Source organism: Bufo bufo, chromosome 11 (assembly GCF_905171765.1).
Source record: "Bufo bufo chromosome 11, aBufBuf1.1, whole genome shotgun sequence".
Lineage (NCBI taxonomy): Eukaryota > Metazoa > Chordata > Amphibia > Anura > Bufonidae > Bufo > Bufo bufo.
This window is the reverse complement of record NC_053399.1, coordinates 42759677-42782490: the sequence shown is the minus strand read 5'-3', so window position 1 is coordinate 42782490 and position 22814 is coordinate 42759677. Positions and strand designations below refer to the sequence as shown.

General features: G+C 46.3%; 1 protein-coding gene across 2 annotated transcripts in view; it reads right to left on the bottom strand.

Moving 5' to 3' along the window:
* The window catches only part of ZNF106 (zinc finger protein 106), a 67520-nt gene extending 63261 nt beyond the window's left edge, over positions 1-4259 (bottom strand). For both annotated transcript variants that reach the window (XM_040411933.1, XM_040411934.1), the window contains exon 1: positions 4193-4259. The gene's annotated coding sequence lies outside the window, so the exon portion shown is untranslated. The remainder of the gene's footprint in view (positions 1-4192) is intronic.
* Positions 4260-22814: the final 18555 nt, after the last annotated feature.

Sequence of the window (22814 nt, the reverse complement as noted above, 5' to 3'; positions counted from 1 at the left end):
ACAAAAAAGTGCGGCATGAGGCTTTTTTTGTCTGGTCTTTTTGACAGAATCTGCAACCGAGGCTCCAACGCAGATGTGGGAAGTGTAGGCTACGTATTATCTATCTGAATTACTGCAACGTTCCTAACCCTTCTCGGCTAAAAATTGTGGCAAAAATAACCCCGCCACTGAGTTTTGGAGGGGCCTGTTTGCCAGCGTCTTGCCTCAGGATTATGGCCCATATACAGGCAGAGCCCATTGTGTTTTGGTAATTGTATTTTGTTGATTGTGTCAAAGACCATGCCTATTCTATTATGAGTGCGTCACAGGCAATGCCATTGTGTTTGTTCATTGCATCACAGGCAATGCCATTGTGTTTGTTGAATGTATAGTTTTTGTGTTTAAGCTGTAAAACTGTAAAGGATTGGCTGCTATGTTATGTCCTCAGTTCCCAACCAGGTCCATGGGGGTGGTACCCTTGTTGGAAAATGTGTATATAAGTCACTGCTTGTGTGTTCAATAAAGAGTTCCTGTTTTACCCTTCATCATGTTGAGGCTGGTGTTTGGGTAACTGATCGACACTCGGGATTGCTTTACGCTGTAGATTTGCTATACTCCCCTGGCTATAACTACTAGCTCTTGTAAGAGCTGTTCCTGTGGTGGTTTTGGTGTTGAGTGGAGTGCTTGGAGGCCTCGGGAAGCGCTAGGAGCATCTATAAACGGAGGTACCCGGTCGGGGTGCCAGGAGATCCGGTACAAAAATACTCCTCAAAAATGGAAAGGGGAGTATTTTTACTCTTCCGGAAAAATAAAATGTAGTGCGACCTTTACCCCCTTGTTTGCCAGGTCTTTTGTGCTCTCCACCCAGAGGTCCTGTCCATAAAATGGCCGCTGATGGAGGGTCATGTGACCAGAAAAATCCCCCTCCATGTGATGTCTCCGCCATCTGCACTTGCACTGTTGAAAGTTTAATACAGGTGCAGTGTGTGTGACTAGAGATGTCACAAGGCGGCGGTCTGCCTCCGTCAGCACAGAAGACACAGCTTATGAAATATAGGAAATAGCACAAAATATCAACAAAGGCTACATTAGTAAGCGCCATATAATCAACGTCCATACACAGTAGTCACAAGTAGCCAGAAAGTGGACAACCCCTTTAAATCAAATCCATGTAGGTGAATAAAAGAGGAGTACAATGTTAAGATCTTGGGGCATATGCCAAACTAGATTACTGTTCCTTTCATGTAGTAGATGCCATGCTTTAGTACGCAGACCTTAGACCCCACACAGCAGAAGGATCTGACATACCCTTGTCGCTATCTGCGGCAGATCCTTCATATCACAATGTGAGAAAAGCATTCTAAGAAGCCGTCACATCCCGGAATAGAATAAGGCCCGGCAATATCTTGGCCCAGAAGTAAGAACTATGGGGGAAGGGGGGGGGAAACTGATCAAATCTGCTATGCCAGTTTTTTTTTACGGAAAAACGTTGCATACAACATTCTGTGCATATTCATGGACCTTCAGAAGTGGAGTGAAAAGTTGGTCAGGATTAGAAAGAACAGTGTGATGTCTCAAAGTCGTATCTCCACACCAGTCGAACCCGCGCCGCACTTATGCCAAATTTACTTATTTACTTTACACGTGCGTCACTTTCATAAATGTAAATAATTTAATTTACAAAAATTCTTTACTGTTTTATGTTCCATGGAAACATGTATTCGTTCCACATACTCTATGTTATGATTGACTACAAATTACAACTTTGTAATATCATAAAAAACAACATAAATCACTTGGTTACAATAACCTGCTGCCCCCCCCCCCCCAGGGGCGGAGAGACTCCAGGCAGGCCCCTGCCCAACATTAAAAAGGAACTACGCTTTTTTGACACTTTTGCTTTGTCATAGCAATTAGAGATGAGCGAATTTCCGCTTATGAAATTCGTTCACACTTCGTTTGTTGGTAAAAGGTGAATTGCGTTATGAATTCCGTTACCACGGACCAGAAAGCAGTTCTATGACGGAATGGATAACCTTTAGAGGCATTCAGTTATTCATTCCGTCATAGTCTATGGGCCGCGAGCCGCTCTGAAACACATGCGGTCACCGGGAGCAGGCAGTTCCGAGAACAGCCCGATGAAGGCCCCCGGCGGCTGTTCTCGGAACTGCCTGCTCCTGGTGACCACATGTGTTTCAGAGCGGCTCGCGGCACAGGTAAGGACTTACCTCTGCATCGCCGGGCTTGGGAATAAAGATGGCATATGTTCGTCGGCGAACACTGCGAACTGGCCATCACTATCGGTGTTGTGTAGATTGTATTATTTTCCCTTATAACATGGCTATAAGGTAAAATAATAGCATTCTTAATACAGAATGTATAGTACAATAGGGCTGGAGGGGTTAAAAAACAATAAAAAATAATTTAACCCACCTTAATCCACTTGTTCGCGCAGCCCGGCTTCTCTTCTTTCTTCAGGACCTGAGTAAAGGACCTTTGACGACATCACTGCGCTCATCACATGGTCCACCACATGATCATCACCATGGTGATGGATCATGTGACAGACCATGTGATGAACGTAGTGACATCACCACAGGTCCTTTTCCTGTGCACAGCAAAGATGAAGACAAAAGAGATGCCGGCTGCACGAACAAGTGGATTAAGGAGAGTTAAATTATTTTTTATTTGATTTTTAACCCCTCCAGCCCTATTCTGTATTAAGAATGCTATTATTTTCCCTTATAAACCATGTTATAAGGGAAAAATAATAACGATCGGGTCCCCAACCCGATCGTCTCCTAGCAACTGTGCGTGAAAATCGCACCGCATCCGCACTTGCTTGCGGATGCTTGCGATTTTTACGCAGCTCCATTCATTTCTATGGGGCCTGCGTTGCGTGAAAATCACTGCTTATGTGCACAGCTCCATAGAAATGAATGGGTCCGGATTCACCTCACGCATTGCACCCGCGCGGAAATCTCGCCCGTGTGAAAGAGGCCTAATGCCATCGCTCGTCCCCACACTGACTTGTTGTTTGCGGGTAGCAGAGCGCGATTAGACAGCATGATCTGCAAACGAAGATTTAGGCGCCTACACAAACGATCCAGGCATTTCGCTCGTTCATTGGGTAATCGGCGGCACCTTTACACCGGCATGTCCTATGATACGCCTCTGATTTCTGCAGGGTCTGCACAGCCACAGATCCACACACTGATTAATGGGATTAATCTGCACATGGCCGCCCATCATAGTTTCCAAGTCAAAAACTTGATTTTTTTATTCTTTTTTTCCTGGATACCTAAAGGATTTATTATTTTAGACATTGGAGGCATATGGCTAGGATATGGCACTAGTGTCCGATAGGTGCGAGTCCACCCTCTGGGACCCACAGCGATCTCCAGAATGGGCCTCCGAAAGTGATGGAGAGCGCACCGCGCATGCACAGCATACTCTCCATTCATTTCTACAGGACTTCCGGAAATAGATGACTCAAGTGGTTATAACAGCCCATAGACGTGAATGGAGTACATATAGCGTACTGCGCAAGCGCAGCCATCTCTTCGCTCACCTCTATGGGACGGCCACAAATAGACAAACCAATGCTTGGCTTTTTGAGGAACTCCCACAGAAATGAATGTTGAGTGGCAGCGCATGCATTCACTTTAGGGGTCCCGTTTTGGAGATACGAGCGGGTCCCCGAGGTGAGACCCACAGCTATGCGATACTGATGACATATCGATTGATATACCACCAATGTCTGAGAGGAGACAACCCCCCAGAAAAAAAATAAAACAATTCACGTTAGGACTCTAACAATATGCCACTAATATCTGAGGGGCGACAACCCCTTTAAAATCAGCCACCTGAACACCCCAGGCCCATTAGGGTATTGTGGTCTGAACGCCCGACTGAGTCCAGACATAACTAAGGGGCAACCTCAGGGTGACCCCAAACAACAGGCAGGAGGTAGCCTCTGGGGGGCCTTACACAAGCAAGATGGGCTCCCAGGAGACAAGTGGGACCCAAAGACACAGTAAGAAAACAAAGCAGATACACAGCATTAATGGGGTCCTACAAGGCGACCTGGACTGCAGGCTGCAGAGAGGCGCAGCATGGAGGGGACAACAAGGGGAGGGTGACCCCAGCAGGAGCACTGCATGACCTGCGGACAGTATACGCTGCACACGGCCGTGTATATAGCATCCCTCACCTGGAACCGCACCGTCCCCTCAGGTTACACAGCGACGCTCCCGCCAGCCGGAGTAGTACGATTTCAGCGACAAAGCGACGACTTCCGCTTCCGGTCACCTGCGTGCAAAACATGGCGGCGTGCAGGGCACCGTTACCATGGGAACTAGACGCTTAAGGACAGCGAACCAGCATCATCTTCATGTTATATCGCGACCTGGGTTCCTCGTCCGGTATTATCTGTGCGGACTGAGGTGTCACGGGCGCCCCTCGGTAGTTGAGCCCATATTCTGCTGCTGCATCCTCACTATTATACCCCATATTTGGGCTTTACTGTAACACAAAAAGCGTCCGTTTTGGCACAGAGGCACAGTCCTCTATGATCCGGGGCCTATGTTTGGCCTCTCTAGGACCCAGGAGCCTTAGCTTATGTGAGATTGAGAAACCATCCCTGACGTTTGAATACTGTTTGTGGGGACTAAGGCTACTTTCACACTGGCGTTTTGGCTTTCTGTTTGCGAGATCCGTTCAGGGCTCTCACAAGCGGTCCAAAACGGATCAGTTTGCATTCTAATGCATTCTGAATGGAAAAGGATCCGCTCAGAATGCATCAGTTTGCATCAGTTCTGTCTTCATTCCGCTTTGGAGACGGACACCAAAACGCTGCTTGAAGTGTTTTGGTGTCCATCTGATGAAACTGAGCCAAACGGATCCGTCCTGCCACACAATGTAAGTCAATGGGGACGGATCCGTTTTCACTGGCACAATAAGAAACGGATCCGTCCTCCATTGACTTTCAATGGTGTTCAAGACGGATCCATCATGGCTATGTTAAAGTTAATACAAACGGATCTGTTCTGAACGGATGCAGACGGTTGTAATATCTGAACGGATCCGTCCATGACGGATCCGCACAAAACCGAGTTAACAAGACTTTTATTTTGCTGTTTGGCCACAAGAGGCCGCTGTTTCCCCACACAGCTAATAGACTGCACAGATTACAATATGCATGAGAGGAGGCGCTATCAAGCTGCAGAGAGACAAAGAAATCGCCATCTTGTAAGGAGAGGAACTCAGACAGTGTGGATCTGTCCCCATCCAAGTGTTTGGAAGTGTTCTTTGGCATCCAGAACTGCAGCCCAGGGGAGATGATCATGTCCAGAACCTGGATCTTGGCCAGAAAGAGGAGTACTGCTGCCAGGGAGACAGATGACGTCTGCCAGGAGTGCTGATGAGAGCTGAGGAACAGATTACCCATTCTGTGGTGCCGCATGTTCGTTTGGAAGACTGCTTGTTCGGTTCGGAATCAGTGGAGACAGAGCAGGCCCGGGTCGGTAAGACAAATCGTGCACGCACCTCAATATAGGATTGGCACCTAATATACTAGAGACTGAGATCAAACCTGCCGGTAGTTAGTTAGTGTTGCTGTGTGGCAGGCTACAAAGAATTGCTGCTTATTTATCACAAGGACTTAACAGTTAAAGTTGTGGTTCGCTCCGGAGAACAGAGAGGTCTTCACCATAATCTCCAGTTATCCCAGCGTGTTTATCGGGAGTGATATATTAGGCAAATGCCACATTACCAGTTTTGGAAAAAGTGAGGGGGAAATTACTGTATAGTCTGGTAAGATTGTAAGCTGCTGTGTTGCACCGCGGGCTAGCCTGTATCTTACACCCCAAACTATTGTTCCTGTTCTTCAGGATAATAACAGGTATGGCGAGGTAGTGCTCAAGTGCATTCCGGCTACCATCGGAGGGCGCCATGCTGTGCAACACAGGGGTCTCGGCTTCCGGGCTGAGTGTATGTAACCTCATTTTATATCCTTGCATTTGGAATTGTGTTTAATACCCTGTTATAGTAAAAAAAGCCTGTTTTACAAAAGCTGGTGTCAGAGTTGCTTTCCTCGTTCGTGACTTCGCTGTATCCTGGGGAGCCCACCCCTGGTACACAGCTTAAACTTAGAGTGCAGCGTACTCAAGTTAGGTTTAAAAATGTTCCTGGGTGTTGTAGTGCAATTGTGACACTAACCTGAGACGGCTGACTCTCTGCAAGGGCAGGTGATGATAAGTAATGTTCGTGACGCCAGTGCCAATTAAACGGTGGCACGCCGTTTGCTGATAGCAGGAATAACTGAGGAACCACGTGATGATAAAACAGAACTTAAACTTTAGTAGTCATCATACATGGACATAGATGGAAGCGCAGTTCCTTTGCAGTTGGTTGCAGTACATTTGATGCAGGCAATATATAGCAAGGTGACTTCAGAGTGTTAAACACAGGACTTGCAGTACAGGCGGCTTGCACTCTATTCCTGACTGATCCTGGAACATAGAAACTCTTCTCCAAGGCCCGATGCCCTAGCTCTGGCGTATATCCTTGGTTTTATAATTATCAAGTACCTCCTCTGTTGTCTTTAGTACCTCTTGCTTTTCTGGACTTGCCTCTGTCTCTCTCAGTTTCCTCAGGCTGGTTAACTGTGGTGTTCCTGCTTCTGCATATATAAACTCAGGAGGGGAACCTTCACCTTGGATCTGGAACCCGGTTACAGGGACTGCAATACCCTCTCCTGGTCTGCAGGCTTCAGGCCTGGACTTGACTCAGACATAGTCTAATCTCCAACTCCAACTCCAACTCTTTAACTCTAGACTGCCTCTCCTTACCCTGACTGGGCCTTATATAAACTAGGGCTCCCTAGCTCCCTCTAGTGACTAAGAGCTGGAATGACACCCCTAGCATGCCTGTACATGCACATTTTACAGTAACAGGGAAGTACATAGCATTACATTACATTACATTTTATGCAGATGACTCATACCAACCTCCCCATAAATAAGGGGAAACGACAGCACACAAGTGACCCTTCTGTAGTGACGGGCATTACAGCTCCCGTACACTACAAGAGTCTCCACTCATTTCAGTTGTCACACCTGCCTCTGGCATTACTCCTGCTGCTGCTCCTGCTGACTTAGGGACCAGGGCATTGACTTCTCTTCAGGCCCAACGACTTTCCTCTCTCAGGACTCAGCTCTCACCTTGCCCTTTGACAGGGTCACTCTCCTCCTACGCTCGTCACCTGTCATGGCTGCAGCTGGTCACATCTGCAGGGCCAGCTCACATTGTGCAGCTCTTATTTGCAGCCGCACCTGCAGGAAGGGAACATTCTTCTCTATCCATACTCTTTGCTCTTCACCACAGCCACCACACCCCGTCACCGCTGCTCCAGCTCCCTGGCAAGGAACTACTGTTCAAGCCCAATTTAGGCTACTTTCACACTAGCGTTTTGGCTTTCCGTTTCTGAGATCCATCATGGGCTCTCACTAGCGGTCCAAAACGGATCAGTTTTGCTCTAATGCATTCTGAATGGAAAAGGATCCGATCAGAATGCATCAGTTTGCCTCCGGTCAGTCACCATTCCACCTGCAGTGTTTTTCTGTCTGTCCTGGGATGCGGAGCGAGACGGATCCGTCCTGCCACACAATGTAAGTCAATGGGGACGATTCAGTTTTCTCTGACACAATAGAAAACGGATCTGTCCCCCATTGACTTTCAATGGTGTTCATGACGGATCCAACTTGGCTATATAAGATATAATATATAATACAACCGGATCCATTCATGACGGATGCATGCGGTTGTATTATTGTAACGGAAGCGTTTTTGCAGATCCATGATGGATCCGCAAAAAACGCAAGTGTGAAAGTAGCATAACTTGAAAAAGCAGTACGTGAATTGCGCGTTGGGGAGAGGACTGGTGGTGCTTGTGTTTGCTGTGGACTTTAGTCTGGTCAGTATTAAAATTTACTTTTATCTTCATAGCACAGCTTTACTGCATGGTTATTTTTATCAACTTACGTTGATGCACATATATTTTTATGTGCACACATTTTTGAATACTGTATATGGTTTCCACATACATACTTTTTGATACCCTTAGTGTGCTCTAATAATATTTACTGCATCACATGTGCCTATATCTGCTGTCATTATAGCACGGTGTACCAATGTTGTAGCCAATTGCTACTTTGGTACAGTATTTATATATTTCGCTGACCTGAACCTTTTGCACTTGCACTTTTTTTTAATAGTCCACCAACCACGCACCACCAGCCCTTTTGGTTTTTAACCCTGTTTGTATTTATTGTGTTATGTCAATCATGTGTATTATGCCGCTGTAACGTTACATTACCCTACTTCGTGAGATTTCCCTACCTCGTAACTTCCGGTCGCACCGGAAATGACGTGAGGAGGCGTGCTGGAGTTGTGCCGATATGCGCATGCGCAAAACTACGGTTTAGGGAAATCTCACAGCGGAGTTCAGCTGGACACCGGGACACTGCGCATGCGCTGGAGAGCCTGACCAGCCTTAGGGTAGGGAAAGATTATGGCTTAGTGCGCAAGTGCGGCTAACTACAGAACATCCATCCGATCTCCGCGCCTGCGCAGTGTGGGGGTAGGCAGATCTGATGGCCATTTTTTCTGTTAAATAAATAAATATATATTTATTTAACAGAAAAAATGGCCATCAGATCTCCCCCCACACTGCGCAGGCGCGGAGATCGGATGGATGTTCTGTAGTTAGCCGCGCTTGCGCACTAAGCCATAATCTTTCCCTAGATTTCCCAAAACCGTCGTTTTGCACATGTGCAGATCGGCACAACTCCGGCACGCCTCCTCAGGTCATTTCCGGTGCGACCGGAAGTTACGAGGTAGCAAATCTCACGAAATAGGGTAATGTAACGTTACACTGCTTATAATAAAATGTTGTACTTATCTATTATACTTTATGGTCGTTTATTTATTTTGTTGACATGGTTGGGATCCATATATTCCTGTAGGAGTTTGTAACTTGGGGCTTTGCCTGTTATGCGTCCCCTACAAGGGATGTCACCTCAATCAACTTTACAGGAGGGAGACTCTTCTCTTCCAGAGTGTTTGCTTTGTTCATCTGCTGCAGTGGCTTCTGCAGCAGGCCCTGTCTAGAACTAACCCCCAGCAGGGGGAAGAGCACACCAAGTGGATCACACAGCACGGTGGTGGTGGTTGTGCCGACAAGGCCCTTTCTGGCACTTATATTATGTCACTCCTAACCTTTTTCTAAGCAGTGACAGAGCAGATCTGGACAGGGAACAACAAGTGGAGCAAACTCTGGTAATATGGCACTGCAATACACTGCCACTTGGATATCTGATGGATGTCTGACCAGCAGAGGTACTCATTTCATTAGGTTAGCAGGCTTTTCTTAAGGTGGGCTCTGACCCTCACTTTACATACTGTACATGCATAACTATTTTTATATATATTTATATTAAAAAATTATATGTACAGTGTGTGTATATATTATATATAATTTTAATTTTATATATATATATAGAGAGAGAGAGAGAGAGAGAGCGCACAGGAAATGCCTGCTTAGCCAATCACTGGCTGAAGTGGGTCACTACTGCAGCCAGTGATTGGCTGTGTAGGCATTTTCTGTGTGTTGTGTGCTGCATCAGTGGACCACCATGCCTGCCCTTGCTTTGCTTTCTCAGGCGGGCACAGGCGACCTTACCCTTACCCTCCTGCTTATCCTCTGGCAGCCTGGATCCACCAGTCGTCCACTGTCTTGTGGCCTCTGAAGTCATCTTCCCTGTCCGGCTTCAGCCTGCTCTTGCTGGCAAGTCCTCTTCCTTCTGCCTATAGAGTGAGTGCACACTCCCTTTGGCTCTTAAAGGGCCTTCATGCACACGTTAATTCACACCAGCCTATGGCTGGCCATTTCTGGGTACTTAAGGCACCTTCCCCTATGGGACAATGCTTGAGCAATAGGTCTTTTAGCTTGCTAGTTCCATAAAACGGTGTTCTGCCTTCCCATGTACCGATTTCTGTCAGTTTACTGGATTCTGACCTTCGCTGCCTGACCTTCTATATTGACCCTTTGCTGCCTGCCCTGACCTCAGTCTGTTTATCAAATTGCTCGTGCTCTGCCAGCCCTGACCTTTGCCTTATACCTCAGTGTCTGCACTGGTGTCTCTGCTGTCAACAACACAGAGACTACTGCAGGAGGTATCGACCTGATGGCTCTCCTGCAGCAAAGTCTTTATCTATGTATATAAAGAAGGACGTATATACATTATGTGTGTATGTTCCGCGATTACTCAAAAACGCAACTATCGATTTCAACAAAACTTGGTAAACACATCCCTTCCTACCTGGAAAGAAATCTTGTGGGAGTCATACGCCCCTACACAGCAGCTGCTCCAACTGTTTTTGCTACACACATATTGGTCTGTAACTCAAAAACTCATCAATCAATTTCTACTAAACTTGGTACACGTATCACTTACTATCTGTGAAAGAATACTGTGGAGGTAACATGCCGGTACACAATGACTTTCTGTCTGTCCCAATCTGTCTGTCTGTCTTTTCTTTATGCGCGCCCAAACGACTGAACTGATCTTCAACAAATTTGACACACAGGTACATCAGGTGTTCGGGAAGGTTTTAGACTAGGTCTCAGCTCTCTAGGACGTACAGTTCCTGAGATATTCCTCAAAAATTACCTGCATTAACCAATACAAGCCTGCAGGTCTTTCTCTTCATATCCCAACTGCCATACACAGGGTCACATGTCCCTTATCAGCCAATAGAAGCTCGCAGGCCCTTAGTCTCCACATACACACAGTTTTACTCCAGGTTTCCATAACAACCCAGCCATTTTTCTTCACTGCTGTAGGTGAGCTTCAGGCTAGGGCTACACAACGACATGTGTCACGCGACACATAGCGCACAACTACACTGCGACATTGATATTGCACGACAATTTTTATAATGATAGTCTATGGTGCTGCACTGCGACATTCTGCGACTGTGACAGAAAAATCCATCTTGATGGATTTTATGTTTACTCAGTTTTTTATTATTTTCATAAAATGACAAAAACAACAAGACAATCTCTTGAAAATTTATAGATAAGTCTATAGGATCACCAGGATCCCCGCAACTTAAGCTTCTGCAGGAAAATTGCTGTGAACTTCGAACAGTAATAAACTAATTTTTCAAATCAGCTTGGTCTGTCATGATATTGGAGCATTTACACATAAACTGACAAACAGGAGGGGGGGAGGGGGGGAAGGCGGTGAAGGGAAAGAGAATGGGGGGGATAATGAGGGGGTATTCTGTAAGAACGGTCTAAGTCTTAATTGAATCATCTCAAATGTTGAAGCACTAACCCTCATCTAGAGTTAGAGAAGGTTCCGTGAGCTATGTGACAGCATCTACCTCATCATCAAGTGCCACTGAGAATTCAGAGGAGCTAAGGAATTCAGAAAGACGACGCCACCTTCGTTCAAATCTCTCTCCCTGTTCATGCGAAAGAGCGATCAGTTCTTCTATTCTCAGTAAATGCCTAAGTTCCTTAGCCAATTAACACAGAGAGGGTACTCTGACAGATTTCCAATGTCTCGGGATCGTCATGCGACCTGCCGTGAGGAAGAATCTTCTTCACTTTTTTCTTCACTTGCGTTTTTCTTCACTTGCGCCAAAGAACCAGGCACCAGCGAAAGAAGGGTATTTTTGGGAGTATTCGCAACTTCCTTCCCAGAGAACTTCTTAGCACCTTGTCCCAGAATTTTTTGATCATTGGGCAGGCCCACCAAATATGTAACAAAGTACCTTCATCTGCATTGTATCTCCAACATAAATTGGAAGTAGAAGGAAACATTTTATGAAGGGTCGATGGACAGTAATACCATCTAGAAAGTATCTTGAAGTTTTTTTCCTGGGCTGAAGTTGCTATGGACAATCCATGAGAGAATGTACACATTTTGCCAACCTCCTCGGGTAAGGACAATCGGAGATCCGTTTCCCATTTTTGGAAATAGGGCGCTAAATCATCATTGCATTGTTTCAGCAAGATTTTGTATAGCTGTGAGAGCAGTTTGTTGTGTGTGTCGGGTTTGAGAAAAAGGGAATCAAAATCCGACATTGCCGGATATGAGGAGAGTGCAAATAATCCTTTAACAAATGCTTTCAACTGAGCATATTTGAGCCAACAACTCCCTTGTCTCACATCCGAAGGCACCAAGGCATCAAACTGAGTCAATTTAGAATCCGTCATGGCATCCCTAACTCTCGGACACGTGGATTGGGGCCATTTCAGAAATCTATTCACTTGACATCCCGGGGAAAAGGCGGGATTGCCCATAAGAGGAGTCATTGGACCTGGTCTATGAGATAATTGAGAATTTAGGAGCCATCTATCCCATTGAGTGAGGGTATGTCGCACTAAAAAGGGCCATTCCTCCATCTGAGGTTTATCTGCAAACCTTATCCAGGGCGCTGTTTTTAGATCCAACTCCAATTGAACCCAAAGCTTAGCACCTGGTCCTTCAGACCAATTCAGGATCCGCATGAGCAATGCCGATGCATGATAAAGTTTCAGGTCCGACATGCCCATGCCTCCTCTGTGTTTGGCTTTAGTCAATGTCCTATTGCTCAATCTAGACTTGCTAGAACCCCATATGAAACGTGTCATAGCTTTGGTCAGGGCAATAAAAAATTTCCAGGGTACGCAAATGGGAATGGTTTGGAAAAGGAATCTTGGGAGTATATCCATTTTAATCACTTTTACTCTACCAAACCACGATAGAGTCTTAAGAGCATACCTCCCCAAATCTGCTACCGTTCTATTTTGAAGAGGCAGATAGTTAAGTGGTTAGAGGAGATGAAGTTGTGCCGGGATTTGTAGACCCAAGTATGTAATGCTTGTGGTCTGCCATTTGAAAGAGAAGCTGGACTGTATAAGTAAGGCCTCACGTTCTGATAACGTGATGTTCAGCATTTCACTTTTATTGAGGTTAATCTTAACGTTACTAAGGTGCCCAAATTGTTGAAATTCTTTTAATATGGATGGGAAGGAAACATGAGGATTCGAGGTGTACAAAAGTAAATCATCCGTGTATAACGCTAATTTGTGCTGGTGTCCTTTGGTATCTATCCCTAAAATATCCTGGTTATTTCTCAGAGCATTGGTCAGATGTTCCATAACCAGGACATAAAGCAATATGCGATAGAGGGCAACCCTGTCGGGTGCCGTTTCGGATCTCAAAGGCCGGAGCAAGAATGCCGTTGGTCCTGACCCTAGCTGAGGGATGTGAGTAAAGGACACAGATCCGATTAACCAGGGTGGGGCCTAGACCAACTTGTCGCAGGGAAGCTATCATAAAACCCCAATGTACCCTATCAAAAGCTTTTTCCGCGTCAACCGATAAGAGACATAAGGGGATGTTTCAGCGTCTCGCTGTTGCTATCAGGTTGATGGTCCTAATGGTGTTATCTCTATCCTCCCTCCCCGGTATATAACCCACCTGGTCTCTATGAATGATTTCCGGTATCACTGTGTTTAGGCGTGTAGCTATTAATTTGGAGTACAGTTTGATGTCACAATTAATTAATGAAATAGGGCGATAAGTCAATGCATCTTTGTTGGGTTTTGGAATTAATACAATATGGGCTTCTAAAGCCTGTTTAGGAAAGGGGCATGTGGGAGAGATACTATTGAACACTTTCCTCAAAAAAGGTACAAGAAGGTCTTTAAATGACTTAAAAAAGGGTACAGTGAAGCCATCCAGTCCAGGGCTTTTCCCCCCTTTCAACTTAGATAGGTCCTCCCAGATTTCAGTGTCTGAGAACTCTTCGTCTAATTTAGTAGCTGTTTCTTGTACATATTGATTAATCTGGTTTTCGAGTGCAGTCACCGGCATATCTGCTAATTGCCCTTGAATGTTATAAAGTGATTCGAAGTAAGTTTTGAAAGTCTCAGCAATCTGGATGGGATGGTGGATCAGGGAGCCTGACATATCTTTAATGTTGGGGATGTAGTTTGTTTGTAACCAGGGATGAAGTAATCTCGCTAAAGCCCTACCTTATTTGCCAGAATGTTCGAATAGGTAGCTACAGAATCTTTCCTGATTCCTGTGTGATGTTTCTGTCAATAACGTCTGGAGCTGTTCCCTGAGCGCAGTAAGTTCAATGAGAGTTTGAGAATCTAAGGACCTTTTTTGGGACTGTTCTAAAGTAGCCACTTGTGACCATAAACTATAGATTTTGGCCGCTTTTTCCTTTTTAAGCCTGGACCCATGTTTGATCAGAATACCCCTTATGACACATTTTAGAGCTCCCCATTGTACAGGGAGGGTTGTGGTGTCTGAAGTATTGATCTCTAGGAAGTCTCTTAGGCTAGCTTCAATGTCTGCCTTACAAACACTATCTCTAAGCAATGTCTCATTTAATCTCCAAGTCCATTCCTTAGCTATTAAACCCAGGAGTTCTAATGAAAGCAACAGCGGAGAATGGTCTGACCATGTATGGAGTCCAATACGCACCACTCGTTGGAATGTCAGCGCAAATTGGGATATAAGAAATATGTCAATTCTGCTATAGGACAAATGTGAGGGGGAGAAGAAAGTGTAATCCCGATCTTTAGAGTGTGAAATGCTCTACCAATTGTCTTAAGGTAAGAGACCGCTTTACACTCAGGAATGTGGATTTTGGAACCGTCGTTTTACCCACGGAGGTGTCCAGCAAGGGTTCCAGAACCATGTTAAAATCACCCCCCAAGAGAACAATTCCCTCAGCGAACTCATCTAGCCGGGATAGGATAACCCGAAGTGTCTTATTTTGTCTTACATTTGGTAAGTAAAGATTCCCTATAGTATACGTTCTCTCCTGGATCCTCAACTTCAAGAGCAGGAATCTTCCGCGAAGGTCCGTCAGGAGATCTACAAATGAATAAGGGAGAGATTTATGCAATGCAATGGAAACCCCTTTTGATTTTGCTTCTGGGTTGGTGCTATGGGCCCAGTAAGTGAAATGCCTGGATGAAATCCCAGGTACATGGCCTGTTTTAAAGAGGACCTTTCACCGATTCTTACCCTATGAACTAAGTATACATACATGTGGAGCGGCGCCCGGGGATCTCACTGCACTTACTATTATCCCCGGGCGCCGCTCCGTTCTCCCGCTATGTCCTCCGGTATCTCCGTTCCCTAAGTTATGGTAGGCGGAGTCTGCCCTAGCGCTGGCCAATCGCATTGCAGAGCTCACAGCCTGGGAGAAAATAACCTCCCAGGCTGTGAGCTCTGCGCTGCGATTGGCCAGCGCTAGGGCAGACTCCGCCTACCATAACTTAGGGACTGGTATCTCCGCCTACTATAACTTAGTGAACGGAGATACCGGAGGACATAGCAGGAGAACGGAGCGGCGCCCGGGGATAATAGTAAGTGCAGTGAGATCCCCGGGCGCCGCTCTACATATCTGTATAGTTAGTTCATAGGGTAAGAATCGGTGAAAGGTCCTCTTTAAAATGCGTCTCCTGCAAAAGGAGAATCTGTACCCTCTCTCTATGCATATCATACAGGATCTTAGAGCGTTTCTCAGGGACATTAAATCTTCTGACATTCAATGAGGCAAGTTTGACACTAGGTGGCATCATCGCTCCAACACTCAACAGTCCTGAAATTACAGAGAGGGACTGAAACCTAGTGGAAAAGAAATATTAAAGGGACTCTGTCACCACTTTCTAACCCCCCCTTTTAAAAGTATTGTTATCTCCATGGCGCCCCTGTGATTACAAAGGTGTTGTTAGAAGATAAATTCGCCGTCTCCTTTTGATAAAAAGAGCTTTTATCTAACCTGTCAATCTTCTTGATAAGGTGCCCAGGGCGTTTCTGTTGGTCTCAAGCTGCCGCCCGCCGCCGCCGCTGTTGGTGCCCAGCTCCTCCCCTTATGCTTTTAGCGCCGCCTGAATATAATGAAATACGCCTCCGGCTCTCGCTCAGTGCCCCCTCCTTTTAAAAGATCCCGCGCGTGCGCACAGGCCTGTGCCTGATGCGCCCGTGCGGACATTTACAATCAGCCTCATTGAGCGAAGTGCGCATGCGCGCACTTCGCTCAACCTCCTCATCAGACGAGCACTGCAGCCGGCCGGCTGCAGTGCTCGTCTGATGAGGAGGTTGAGCGAAGTGCGCGCATGCGCACTTCGCTCAATGAGGCTGATTGTAAATGTCCGCACGGGCGCATCAGGCACAGGCCTGTGCGCACGCGCGGGATCTTTTAAAAGGAGGGGGCACTGAGCGAGAGCCGGAGGCGTATTTCATTATATTCAGGCGGCGCTGAAAGCATCAGGGGAGGAGCTGGGCACCAACAGCGGCGGCGGCGGGCGGCAGCTTGAGACCAACAGAAACGCCCTGGGCACCTTATCAAGAAGATTGACAGGTTAGATAAAAGCTCTTTTTATCAAAAGGAGACGGCGAATTTATCTTCTAACAACACCTTTGTAATCACAGGGGCGCCATGGAGATAACAATACTTTTAAAAGGGGGGGTTAGAAAGTGGTGACAGAGTCCCTTTAAGTAAGCCCAAAACTGCTGGAGCTAGTCAGTGTATTCCAGGAGATTATACACTCAGAAAGGCAAGGCTTTGGGAAAGTCTAATGAGAACTGACCTAGCTGAAGTAACCTAAGAAAACCCGACCTAAATATGCTGAATGCAGACAATAAGAGTCTCGGCACAGGTTCGGAAGTCTGAAGGGAAAGGAAGGGGAGAGGGAAAGAACACTAGGGCAGAGGGGAACTGGAATGTGGAAAAGATAAGGTAAGAACAACGAAGGGCACTATGACCCTAGGGAAGCAAAAATGCACTTTAACAAGTTAAACAAAGGCTTTTTATGAGTAGGGATCAATGTGTCCCAACAGGGCGGGGCAGGGCGCCCCCACAGGGCCAAGCAGCCTCTCTTTAATTTGTGAGCAATAGGACCACCCAGACCTGAAATAACCATCAAGAAGATGGACCCTTGAAAAATACACTAAGCATAGCTAAAATAAAACAAACATCGTAATCAACAGGAAAGGAAGCAACCCCAATTCCCCCACTTGGGGGTGAGGTTGAACTGTGAGGTGGAAACCCAACAAGGGTAAACCACGACTAGGAGAAGTTACAAGCATACGACCTAAGAAGAGCCCAACTTCTCAAGACATGTAGGAGCAGATGCCTAGGTGTCTATCTCAAGTGGGTGGAGTTTCCTCGTAGCGCCTCCAGGAGCCATCTCTGTTTCTTCTGAGTGGAGGCTGGGCAGGAATAGGAGGAATGCTGTGCCAATCCGGTAGTTGCATATGAGGAAGATCTAAAGCCTTAAGGAAAGAATCCAGATCTTCAGGCTCTCGTAGTTCAAGGCGGCGGCCATCTTTATGCACAATCAGTTGGAATGGAAACCCCCAGGAGTAAGGGATATTGTTAGCTCTCAGGCGATCCAGTAGAGGTTTAAGAGCTCTCCTCTGAGCAAGCGTAGCGCGTGAAAGATCCTGTAGGATTATCAGAGAGGCGCCATCAAAGTCAATGTAGGTGAGATTACGGGCTTCCCGCATGATCTTGTCCTTTACAGAATAGTAATGAAGACGACGTTTCTCGGTCTAGAGGGGTCAGGGTTAATAGGAGCCAGAGTTCTGTGAGCCCTATCTATTTCTAGGCGATCAGAGACAGGCCTTTCCAGTATGGAGCTGAATACCCCTTGCAAAGAAGGGATCAGGTCTTCTGTTTTAGTAGACTCTGGCAAACCTCTTATCCAAATGTTGTTCCTCCTGTTTCGGTTCTCAATGTCGTCATGTAGGCGATATAATTACAAATATGGTGGTCTCTAATGGCACCTTGCATCGCCAAATCTTCTACTTTACTCGATGTATGGTCCCGAATAGAGGCAACTTATTCAACTCTTTCCTCTACGGCCTGTATGGTTGCCTTAACTGTAGATATTTCTTGTTTGTATGAGCCCTCCAACCTTTCAATGAACTTCTCCATCTCCTGTCTTGTGGGCAAAAGTTTCATGTGCTCTTTCCAATCCCATTGCTCATTCGTGAGGTCCCTTTTTGTAGGACTTAGCAGGTCTGGAGACGAGGTAGCACCAGAATGAGGCAGCGCGTCCTAGGATGTTAAGGATGAAGGCTTAGCACTCTGGCGTTGAGATCTGGGACCCATCTGGGCCATCTTAGCAGGCTGGGAGTCTGCAGTACGGGTACCTTCCTGTATAGATGTCTGTGCTGGAACTGATGTGTCCCCTTTCACAGAGGATGAGGCTGCATGCCTTCGGGATATAGGTATGTAGAGAGACGCCTCAGCGTTGAAAGTTGGGGTATCCACCTGCCAGTCACTGGTGGTGAAGTAACGGCGCAGGCTTCCCTGTGTAGACGATGTCCCAGCTGCAGGGATGTTGGCAATGGAGTTTTTCCTTGTTCTCACCATATGGCTCTTGCTGTGTCAGACTGCCTTGCAGCCTCTGGTCCCCGCGACAGGCGCCCCGCACTGCAGCGTTTAAGCTGCCATGATAGGAGGTGAAGGGGGTGACTTAGATGCCAAGAAACCTGGGTCTTGGCTACCGCTGTACAGCGCGATCCGAACCCGACTCGGCTTAGAGATCAACCGTGCCCGGCAGCGGAGTCACGTGGTGCGCTGAGGTCTCAACAGAGAGTAGGGCCTCACGGTGCGCGGAAGGTTATCGAGCAAGTCCTCACAATGTCAGTGACCACAGTCACTTGCAAATGATGTGGCAGTGTTCCAGATCTCCTCCAGCTTTTACCAGGTGAGTGGTTGGCTCGCTGTGAATCGCGGATGCCTCCGGCGTGTTAGGTCCGATCTGAAACTTCCGTTCCGGACCACCCAAGAACTCCGGAGATGAACCGGAGTGACCTTGCAGCGCCCCAAGGTGATGTAAGGCAATTTGGAACAGCTGCAGTCGCAGTAACACGGCAGATGTCACTGGATAGGGTAGATTCTTTGCGGAGCCAAGATCTCAAGCGTCCTCACCCTCCAACTTCCGGTCACGCCGTCCTTTGATGGATTTTTTGCGACTGTCGTGTCACAATCGCAGCATGTCGCACTGCGACACCATAGCCTATCATTATAAAAATTGTTGCACAACATTGGTGCGACAAAATGTTGCGCGACACATGTAATCATGTAGCCCTAGCCTTAAAGGGGCAGGGCGTTTTGGAGGTCACTGTTAAGCGGGCAGGGACCAATATTAAAGGGGCAGCTGCTGTGGAGGTCACTGTTAAGGGGGCAGGGGCCACTATTAAAAGGGCAGCTTTTGTGGAGCTCACTGTTAAAGAGGCATTCACTGTGGATGTTACTGTTAAAGGGGCAGGCCGCTGTGGAGGGCACTGTTAAAGGGGCGGGCATTGCGAAGGTCACTGTTAAGGGGGCAGGGTACTGTGAGGTCACTGTTGAGGGAGTGGGGTACTGTGGAGGTCACTGTTAAGGGAACGGGGTACTGTGGCAGTCACTGTTAAAGGGACGGGTGCTGTGGCGGTCACTGTTATGGGGGATACTGTTGATATTTTTTAACGACACACACAAACATTAAATTAAATATACCCGTGTGAAGCCGGGTCCTTCTGCTAGTCCCCTATATAGGGGTTAAAAGGTGAAAACCGCCTTTAGGATTTGCCCAAAGTCAAATCTGTTGGTTGACACAGTGGTTCCACACCCACTGCCACAAATTTGATCAGGCCATGGAACCTGCTGGCCCACCCAAGGTGGGGCTGCCCAAAGTTTTTAAGGAGCTGACTTACCAGCATGGTTACCAGGAGCACTACCTCCACAATATTTCAGCCCTCCTGAACGCCTTGACTACTACCGCTGTGCTACACTATTTGCATTGCTCCGATTCACTGCTATAGAAGTTACGGAAACAGCAGATTGCAGCCTGCTTGGCCACTTCTTTAGCCCCACGGAGCCCTGGCCGGTGCATAGTCAGTTATTCCCATCTTGGCCATGAAAGTCTGAGATGGGAATAACCCTTTAAATAGTGTAGGGACTGCACAATTTTGAACAGCCACCAGGTGGCAGCATTGCCTAGAGCATACAAGTGAAACTCGAAAAATTAGAATATCGTGCAAAAGTTCATTTATTTCAGTAATGCAACTTAAAAGGTGAAACTAATATATGAGATAGACTCATTACATGCAAAGCGAGATATTTCAAGCCTTTATTTGTTATAATTTGGATGATTATTACTTACAGTTTATGAAAACACCAAATTCACAATCTCAGAAAATTAGAATATTACATGAAATCAATAAAAAAAGGATGTTAAATAGAAAAATGTAGTACCTCTGAAAAGTATAATCATGCATATGTACTCAGTAGTTGGTTTGGGCCCCTTTTGCATCAATTACTGCCTCAATGTGGCGTGGCATGGATTCTATCAGCCTATGGCACTGCTGAGGTGTTATGGAAGACCAGGATGCTTTAATAGCTGCCTTCAGCTCTTCTGCATTGTTCGGGTCTCATGTCTCTCATCCTTCTCTTGGCAATGCCCCATAGATTCTCTATGGGGTTCAGGTCAGACGAGTTTGCTGGCCAATCAAGCACAGTAATCCCATGGTCATTGAACCAGGTTTTGGTACTTTTGGCAGTGTGGGCAGGTGGCAAGTCCAGCTGGAAAATGAAGTCACCATCTCCATAAAGCTCGTCTGTGGAAGGAAGCATGAAGTGCTCCAAAATCTTCTGGTAGACGGCTGCAAAAGCTGAACGGAGACCAAACGCAGCCAAACTGATGCATTCTGAACAAAAAAAAAAACACGATTAGAAAACCAGCAGGAATCATGGCAGGTAAGGCTACTTTCACATCTGCGTTCGGTGCGGATCCGTCTTGTATCTGCACAGACGGATCCGCACCGATAATGCAAACGCTTGTATCCGTTCAGAACGGATCTGTTTGCATTATTCATAAAAAAAAAGTCTAAGTCAAAACGGATCCGTTTTCAATTGCACCATATTGTGTCAGTAAAAACAGATTCGTCCTTATTCACTTACATTGAAAGGCTACTTTCACACTTGCGTTCAGAGCGGGTCTGTCTGGTATCTGCACAGACGGATCCGCTCCTACAATGCAAACGTTTAGATCCGTTCAGAACGGATCCGTTTGCATTATCATGAACAAAAAAAAAAAAATAATAATAATTTTTTTTTTTTTGTTCATGATAATGCAAACGGATCCGTTTTGACTATACATTGAAAGTCAATGGGGGATGGATCTGTTTGAAAATTGAGCCATATAGAGTCAACTTCAAACGGATCCGTCCCCATTGACTTACATTGTAAGTCTGGACGGATCCGCTTGCCTCCGCACGGCCAGGCGGACACCCGATCGCTGCAAGCTGCGTTCAGGTGTCCGCCTGCTGAACGGAGCGGAGGACAAACGGTGCCAGACTGATGCATTCTGAGCGGATCCGCATCCACTCAGAATGCATTAGGACTGGACGGATCCGTTCGAGGCCGCTTGTGAGAGCCTTCAAACAGAACTCACAAGCGGAGCCCCGAACGCTAGTGTGAAAGTAGCCTAAGTCAGGACGGATCCGTTTGGCTCAGTTTCGTCAGACGGATCAGTTTTGGGGTGTCTACTTTCCGAAATGGGGTCATTTGTGGGGTGTGTTTACTGTTCTGGCATTTTGGGCGGGGCTAAATTGTGAGCAACTCTGTAAAGCCTAAAGGTACTCGGTGGACTTTCGGCCCCTTTGCGCACCTAGGCTGCAAAAAAGTGTCACATGTGGTATTGCCGTACTCAGGAGAAGTAGGGCAATGTGTTTTGGGGTATATTTTTACATATACCCATGCTGGGTGAGAGAAATATCTCTGTAAATTGCCAACTTTGTATAATTTTTTTTTTAAAAGTTGTAATTTACAGAGATATTTCTCTCACCCAGCATGGGTATATGTAAAAATACACCCCAAAACACATTGCCCTACTTCTCCTGAGTACGGCGATACCACATGTGTGACACTTTTTTGCAGCCTAGGTGGGCAAAGGGGCCCAAATTCCAATGAGAATCTTTACGATTTCACAGGGCATTTTTTACGCATTTGGATTCCAAACTCCTTACCACACATTAGGGCCCCTAAAATGCCAGGGCAGTATAAATACCCCACAAGTGACCCCATTTTGGAAAGAAGACACCCCAAGGTATTCCGTGAGGGGCATGGAGAGTTCCTTCACACGGGTATATCATTTTAAGTTAGCGGAAAATGATTTTTATTAAAAAAAAATTCTTACAAAGTCTCATATTCCACTAACTTGTGACAAAATTTTTTTTTTTACATGAACTCGCCATGCCCCTCACGAAATACCTTGGGGTGTCTTCTTTCCAAAATGGGGTCACATGTGGGGTATTTATACTGCCCTGGCATTTTAGGGGCCCTAAAGCGTGAGAAGAAGTCTGGAATATAAATGTCAAAAATTTTTTACGCATTTGGATTCCGTGAGGGGTATGGTGAGTTCATGTGAGATTTTATTTTTTGTCACGTTGGTGGAATATGAGACTTTGTAAGAAAAAAAATTAATAATAATTTCCGCTAACTTGTGGCAAAAAAAAAAAAAATCTTCTATGAACTCGCCATGCCCCTCAAAAGTGATCTTTATAGCGCCACAGCAATTTTACTGTGTTTTTGCAGTGATCAGAAAAATATATATTTCTGTCACTGCGGTGGGGCGGACTGAATGCAAGTGTGCGCACAAGATCAGGCCTGATCGGGCGAACACAGCATTTTTTGTAGAGCCTATAGAACATGTCCTATTCTTGTCCGCAATTGCGGACAAGAAAAGGCGTTTTCTA